The following is a 7,619-nucleotide window of genomic DNA, read 5'->3' on the forward strand; positions in this document are numbered from 1 at the left end:
GCTCTAAGACCCTTTGTGGGACTGGTCTTTGGCTCCACCTCTGGGAACTGAAGGCTGACGGGAAGCCGGAGGAGTGAAGACATCTCTGGGTGAGTAGGAAACTCATAACACTCGTGGATGAGTGAATTGCGCGCTGGTAAAAAAAACCTTGACAATACTAGTCCCTGGTCAAGTAGTAAGACAGAGTGAGTCTATAAAACTGTGAGACAGAGTAAGTCTATAAAACTGTAAGACAGAGTTAGTCTATAAAACTGTGAGACAGAGTAAGTCTTTAAAACTGTGTAAGCCTTGAGAATACTAGTCAATGTCAAGGTAAAAGACAGAGTAAGTCTATAAAACTGTAAGGGCGACGGTGTCCTGTACGTACTTAAACTCCACGAAAAACAATGCTAAAAGTGTGACTGTGTAAACTGTGAGTGAATGTAAACAGGATTGTAAGTGACAACTTTGTGTGGACGCAATAGGCAAGAATCCTCCGCCACTTGTGGTAGAAGCTTGAGGATTGCCACACACTGTGTTGATTGTCACCCTGTTTTAAGGTAAAAGTCAGTGTAGGACACCCAAAGTGTCATAAAACTGACTCTTCATCAAAAGAATGGGGGAAAACTAACAGTAAAATCGGTGATAAAAGTGATCCTAAACAAAACCTCGCATGCAAAGATTGGACATTTGTGGAGCGTCACTGTCCTTCCAAAATACAACACTTAAACCTTTGGATAACAAAATATGACTTTGCTGGCCAGCTTAAAAAAAGAAAATAATAATAATAATAATAATAATAATAATAATAATAATAATAGTAATAGTAATAGTAATAATAATAATAATAATAATAAAGGATGGGTCCGCTGATAGTGTAGTGGTACACACGCCCGAGTTGTGTGCGGGCAGCGTGGGATCGATTCCCGCTCAGTGACGGTGTCTGTGTGTGCCCTGCGACTGGCTGGCGACCAGTTCGGGGTGTAGTCTGCCTTCGCCCGTTGACGGCTGGGATAGGCTCCAGCAACTCCCCACGACCCTGTATAGGATAAGCGGTTTGGAAGATGACATGACATAAAGGATGGCAAAGGCCTGTGTACACTTGAATTCTGGGTGTGTGTATGTTTGTGCAAATCGGTTGTGAAACCCTGTGTGAAGTGTGTAAGTGAACAGAGTGATTGCGAATTGAAATACCACTAGGTATTTTATTCCATATAATTATGTCATGTCATGTCATCTTCCAAACCGCTTATCCTATATAGGGTCGCGGGGAGTTGCTGGAGCCTATCCCAGCCGTCAATGGGCGAAGGCAGACTACACCCCGAACTGGTCGCCAGCCAGTCGCAGGGCACACATAGACACTGTCACTGAGCGGGAATCGATCCCACGCTGCCCGCACACAACTCAGGCGTGTGTACCATGACACTATCAGCGGACATTCCATATAATTAGTATAGTATAATTAGTAGTATATGTAGTAGGATAATGAACAGCAGACTGGTGTGGATGCAGAAGCAAGAATTCTCCACCTGAAAAGGTTGTAGTGAGAATGACCACAACAGGAAATTTGAATTGCTGTCCTACTGATAAAAATCCAGTTTTTAGAACACCCTAGGTGTTAGCAAGCTGGACCAAATTCCGATACAATTGAGGAAAATGGGTAGTAAATTTAAATAATAAAATGCAATGTAAGGATTGGAAGTTTGTTGAAAAACAGGATCCTGATAAGATCCAATATTTAGACGCATGGATAGCTGAACACGTTTTTGGTTAAGTTAATTACACATAAAGTAGCCGTGTTACAGGAATCAATCATATAGCAGAAGCGTTTAATGGGCAAAAAGTAAGAAACGAAGATAATGTGACTTGAGCGGCGGCGCAGACATCAGAGAGGGGCACCTGGAGCCCTCTGCCTTGTCTGACCCTGCGACAAGGCGGAACAATTCTTGTTCATTATTATAACATTTGGCTGAAGAAGAGCACAAAGTAAGCAAAAATAAACTATGTTTATAAACGGATGTAGAAACAACAAGTCAAATATTTGGGACGCAATCTTAGTGTTGTAAGTATAATTGTAGTGGGGAATAGAAAAACAAAAACAAAATGTAATTCTCCAGGCTCCAAAACATCAAATGAAGGGGTGGATGATGTCATTTTTAGGTCTAACAAATTGTTGCTGAATCTGGGTTCCAAATTATGCAGGAATCATTGGTGAAAAAATGTAATAGTGAAGACCTCAAATGACATCATCTTTAAGGTAGACCAATGAAGCAGGAAAGTTTTTTGTGAAATAAAGCAAATTTTAGTGTAAAGCACAGCATTATCTTAAATTATGGCGACCCCTTATTCAGTTGATAGATTGTAAAGGTCCTTTTTCGACCTCAGTTTTGGTGCGGCAAGATAGAGACAAAATGAAACTAATTCTTTCGAATTGGATGGTGCATTGCCGCACGGTGGAAGAGCAGTTATTGCAGCATCCATTGCTGTACAAACAAATGCACCAATGGATGGGTGACTCAGTTTCCAGTTGTTTTTTAAGTGCAACCATAGTTTTTGTTCTATCCCCTGATTTTGAGAGTGCCACGTGCAGTCTCTGCATTGTTTTAACAAAGGACCATGATCTTTTTATCACTAGCGAAACATTTACCTTGTATGTATTGAGACAACGTCTAACTAAAGAGACACACGATGTTAAACCCAGCCACATTGTTACTACTTCCTGAGGATGGAGGAAGACATGATTGCCACACTGTAAACAAAACATTCATATACAGGATAAACGCATGTGTTAGTTGTGAAAGACATACGAATTTACACAAGGGCATATTAAATGGCATGCAACAACAAAGTCCTGAAGCAGAACAAGAACTTTGAATGAAAAAAAGAATAAATAAATAAGATAAAATAAAACATTGGTGCGACATTACCAGGTGACATCTGTGTATGGCCAAACAGATGACTTATTTTACCTAAATATCCATACGAATGGGCTGCTGAGTTGAATGGAAAACTATTGTTTCGTCATCATAGATGCTTTTTCAAAATGTCTAGAACTATTCCCTATACCAAACATTCAGACGCGTTGACGGTGGCAAAAGCACTTTGCAGGGATATCATCCCCGGATATGGCATTTCTAAAAAACGTACAATGATGGTGGTACCCGTTTTGTTGACCAAATTGTGGAGAAAATAGGAGTGATGGTTCACATTGATCTGAGAATCTTGGTGCTTACCACCCTCGAAGTGCTGGATTGGTGGGAATAATTAATGGGACAGCAGAAAATAGACAGAGATAATGGATTAATATAACGGGAAGTACTTTTCATAATAAGATAACACTTAGACAATGTGTACACGTAAAAGACATGGCAATGATGGAATAACGCTTAGACAACATGTACGCAAACGGGGTAGCAAGATAAGGTTACATTTTTCTCAAACAGTAATGAGACAAAACACACACACACACACACACACGGAAGGAACGTCTGTTGGCATTTATGGCGTACTTTCAGTAGACCAAATACCAGATGATAACACGCCACTCAACGACGCAATCCTGACAGACATGCAAAATAGTGAGTGAACCTTTTGGGAAAATAACGGGGTAATAGGAAATGTTGAATCATATGTAGTAAAGAAGGTGACCCCATCCTTCCATAAGGCCTGTTTACGTGGGTAGCAATTAAGAGTCGTGGGCCTTGTCACGTCTCTTTGTCACGTCTCTTCAGGGGGGAAGGATGGTATAGATTGTGGAACATCGCTTTGCTGCATATCGATGTCGAGCATGTGACTTGTATAAACCGTAATTCAGTCAGTCAGTTTCCAGCTTAACACACAAAAATTAGTGAACCTGCAGTATGAAATACGGACTAAACGTAAAAACAATGAAGCGAAAATGAGAAAAGATGGGTATGAGGACGTAGACTTTTGGAGAGTGTTGGCGCAAAAGTGTGAGAAAGGGCCAAGTAAGTTGGACAAGGTGTTGTTTCATAGGAAAGAGGACGATGAGACGGGGCCGGTGGCAGTGAGGGGGCAGGTTGGGGGTGACATGGAACTGGCTGAAAAAAAATCAACGAAATGTAGAATTGACTTAAAGGATTTGCCATTGAAGAAGTAATTGTGGTGTTTGCGCTCCTGATTGAACTTGAGCACCGATGCCTGCACGGCACGCTATTTGTCGATGGGTCATCTAAAAAGGATGTTTTTGGGAAAACCCGGACTGGCTACTCTGTTGTTACGAAAGATGAAATTCTAAAAGCAGAATCACTGCCGTCGCATTATTCTGCTCAAGCTGCTGAATTAGTTGCACTAATAGAGGCATGTAAAATATGCCAGAATAAGGATGTTACAATTTACACTGATAGCCAATACGCATTTGCAACAGTACACATCTTTGCACAATACTGGCGCAATAGAGGCATGATTACATCGACGGGAAGAGCAGTGACACATGCTCAATTACTCCAACATTTGTTAGATGCCGTACAGTTACCATGCAGCATTGAAGCTTGCAGAGAGGAGCACGTGGATACACTTATCACATTGTAAGAAGGTAATTTCTGCTGATTTCTCCTCCGGGGAAGGTGAGCCAAAGTCTGGCAAGAAGGTGGGTGCAGATTTATAGTATCTGAAAATACTTGACGGTCAGTGAAGAATTTGACAGACACCAACCCCTTTTTAGTGGAGTTACAGCAGAAATGGCGATGCCAAAATGGCTTAAGGATGCTATTGGGTGTTTTGCAGCTGTACTGATGGTTATTTTTGTATTTTTATTCATTTGGCACCTGTGGGGGCCCTCGAGGGGGGGCTATTTGAATACCACTATGACAATTCCTGCGGATTTACATAGAACTAGGCGTGGCTCTTTGGCTTCATCCCACTCATTTGTTCCTTGGATTGTTTCCTAGGCTTACGTTAATTCCATCAGAATTACTGTAGCACCCAATAGCACGACAGACCTGAAGCTTCCAATAGCAACCCTGAAGGGGTTCAAGAAAAGGTGCGGTAGTGTAATTCAAACAAAGGGGAAGGGGTACCAATAGTACTGGTGGTACCTGACCGGACACGTGTTAGATTCGAGTTGGGATTCTTTGATCACTACACAACAGGGTGATTATTGGGCTCCAGGAAAGTGCCGTGAGGCTAGATATTTTCATAACAAAATACTCCTTTCAAAGACGGGGTCGACACTCAATCTCAGGGTCACTGTGGGGGTTGGGCCTTTCAGGCCTCCTACTGCAGCTATTTTTAATTCATCTTGTTGGGGGTTTCTTTTGTGGGCTTATTCATTAGGTTTTGATCCTTATTTTCCTGTTGTAATTTGTGAAGACAGTACTATATCTCCTTCTGAGATTCCTAGAGTAAGGTCATATGTTAAACAAACTAAGATAGTGACGAAACATGTTCCTCAAACTGATTTCGGCTGGGAAATGCAACAAATTACAGGTGTGATAGTTCAACATAACAATTGGATGTTATTGGTAGAAAACGCTGCAAGTCGAGTCAATTTTAGTTGCGTTACGTGTCTAGGACCGAGACCGTTATTACCCATCATACCTGCGAAAATAGATCACAATTGTCTTATGGAAGTTATGACCAAAACAAATCCGAATTCCACTTGCACTTCCTGGGATTCAATTTATCCGCTGGCAAGGGTTGTGCGGGATAAACCTATATTTTCTGCAATAGTGGCAAAAAACAACTTTTCTTGTATGAATCTCACCGGTACAGGCCCAAATTTGGGGTCGATCAACGCCGCCTGGTGTGACACCTAGTGTGACACCTGATGCGCCCACCCGCGCTTGGATGCTACACCTCTCATTCCGCGCAGTGACGTGTGGTGGTGGTGTGGTTATATGACACATTGAGAAATGCTTCAGGAGTTTGTGCACTTGTGTCATTGCTCTTACCTGTTACTATTTTTCCATCTACTGTAGAGGATATCCAGAGGGCAGCTCTGACGCACATTCCGCGAGACAAGTTCTTTAGGAGTCGGCGTAGTGCTTCCTGGAGGGATGGAGATCCGACCTATATTGATGCTATTGGCGTACCTCGAGGTGTACCAGATGAGTATAAACTGGTTGATCAGATTGCAGCTGGTTGGGAGTCCATTTTTATTTGGATCACGCCAAATAAAAATGTTGACAGGATCAACTGCCTCCACTATAATGTGCAGAAACTGGGTAACTATACTGAAGCAGGATTTCTTGCTATCAAAGAACAATTGGCAGCCACCTCTTTCATGACGTTCCAGAACCGCATAGCGGTTGACATGCTCCTGGCGGAAAAGGGTGGGGTGTGCACCATGTTTGGCGACCGATGTTGTACATTCATACCTAACAACACGGCCCCGGAGGGGTCCCTCACCAGGGCCATCGATGGCCTCCGCGTTCTCAACCACAAGATGAAGGAGCACTCTGGAGTGGACACGTCTCTTTGGACGGAGTGGTGGGAAAGAACATTTGCTAGATACGAGGACTTGGTTTCCTCTGTCCTGGTTTCTGTTGCTGTGTTTGCAGCTATCCTCACGTTGTGTGGGTGTTGTTGTATTCCTTGTCTTAGATCATTGCTCAACCTGTTGATCACTACAGCTATTGCACCTACGACGTCCAAATTGAACGATGTTTATCCGTTATTGCGTTATCGTACAGTTGAGAGTAATGATGACACGGATGACACTTGTTTTGATGCTCCTGTTGACATTTTGCTTTCTCTTCCAGATCTCTTTCCGGGTCTTGGAGATCATGAGTAAATTACATTGACAACCTCGGGTGTAATTACATTTGTTTTCATGAGTGTGATTCGGTAGATTAAAGCCTTTGTGGAGGGTCTATTCGATGATATGAGGATTGTGCAAATGTAAGAGAAACAGGGGGGAATGTGATTAATGTTGTATATAATGATTTGGGTGTTGGATTTTTCAATCCGATTTTTCAGGTTTAGTTTTATATTATAGTTAGTCTTATATTATATAAAAACAGGGGGGAAATGTAAGAATAATACTGCATTTTATTATTCATGTTGGTTTTTCATGATTAAGCCTGTTAGTTTTGTAGGTTTAGCTTTATACTATACATGAATAATTATGTATTTTATTCTTCATGTGTTTGATTTTTCTTGGTTAAGCCTGTTAGCTTTGTAGGTTTCGCTTTATATTATATAAAAACAGGGGGGGATGTAAGAATAATAATGCATTTTATTATTCATGTGTTTGATTTTTATCATTAGGCCAACTTGCTTGGTGTGCTTTGCTTTCACATATGTTAATGGCTCACACACACACACACACACACACACACACACACATAGACAAAACAAGTTCATAGTGTTCCAGCTGCTTTCGCTCCCCTTTCCCTTAGAGCTGGAACACCTTTGTAATCAGGGACACCGAAGAAAAATAAAAAGAGAGGAGTCGGGCAGAGGGTTTTAGGAACTGTAATCGTACACTTCCCTGCGCTCTCCTTGCAAGTAAAATGACAATATTGTTGTAGAGTGTCTTCTCTCCTCATTGTGTGCATTGTTTATGAATGTCTCACTTGGTGTGAACCTGACACTCCCGAACTGTGAAAAAGTGTTGCATGTTACTTGGTAGTTGTTTGTTGAAAGCTTTGAATAAAATTATTAACGGATAATATTTT

At 41.6% G+C, this 7,619-nt stretch overlaps 1 pseudogene across 1 annotated transcript; it reads left to right on the top strand.

Annotated features, from left to right (window-relative positions):
* Nucleotides 1-1,090: 1,090 nt before the first annotated feature.
* LOC147144175 (uncharacterized) lies at nt 1,091-6,949 on the top strand (annotated as a pseudogene). The gene is made up of 2 exons (XR_015087714.1): nt 1,091-1,201; nt 1,432-6,949. The product of XR_015087714.1 is annotated as an uncharacterized LOC147144175 (transcript).
* The last annotated feature ends 670 nt before the right edge of the window (nt 6,950-7,619 follow it).

Source organism: Filicampus tigris, chromosome 8 (assembly GCF_054856515.1).
Source record: "Filicampus tigris isolate MCC_2025a chromosome 8, RoL_Ftig_1.0, whole genome shotgun sequence".
Taxonomy (NCBI): Eukaryota; Metazoa; Chordata; class Actinopteri; order Syngnathiformes; family Syngnathidae; genus Filicampus; species Filicampus tigris.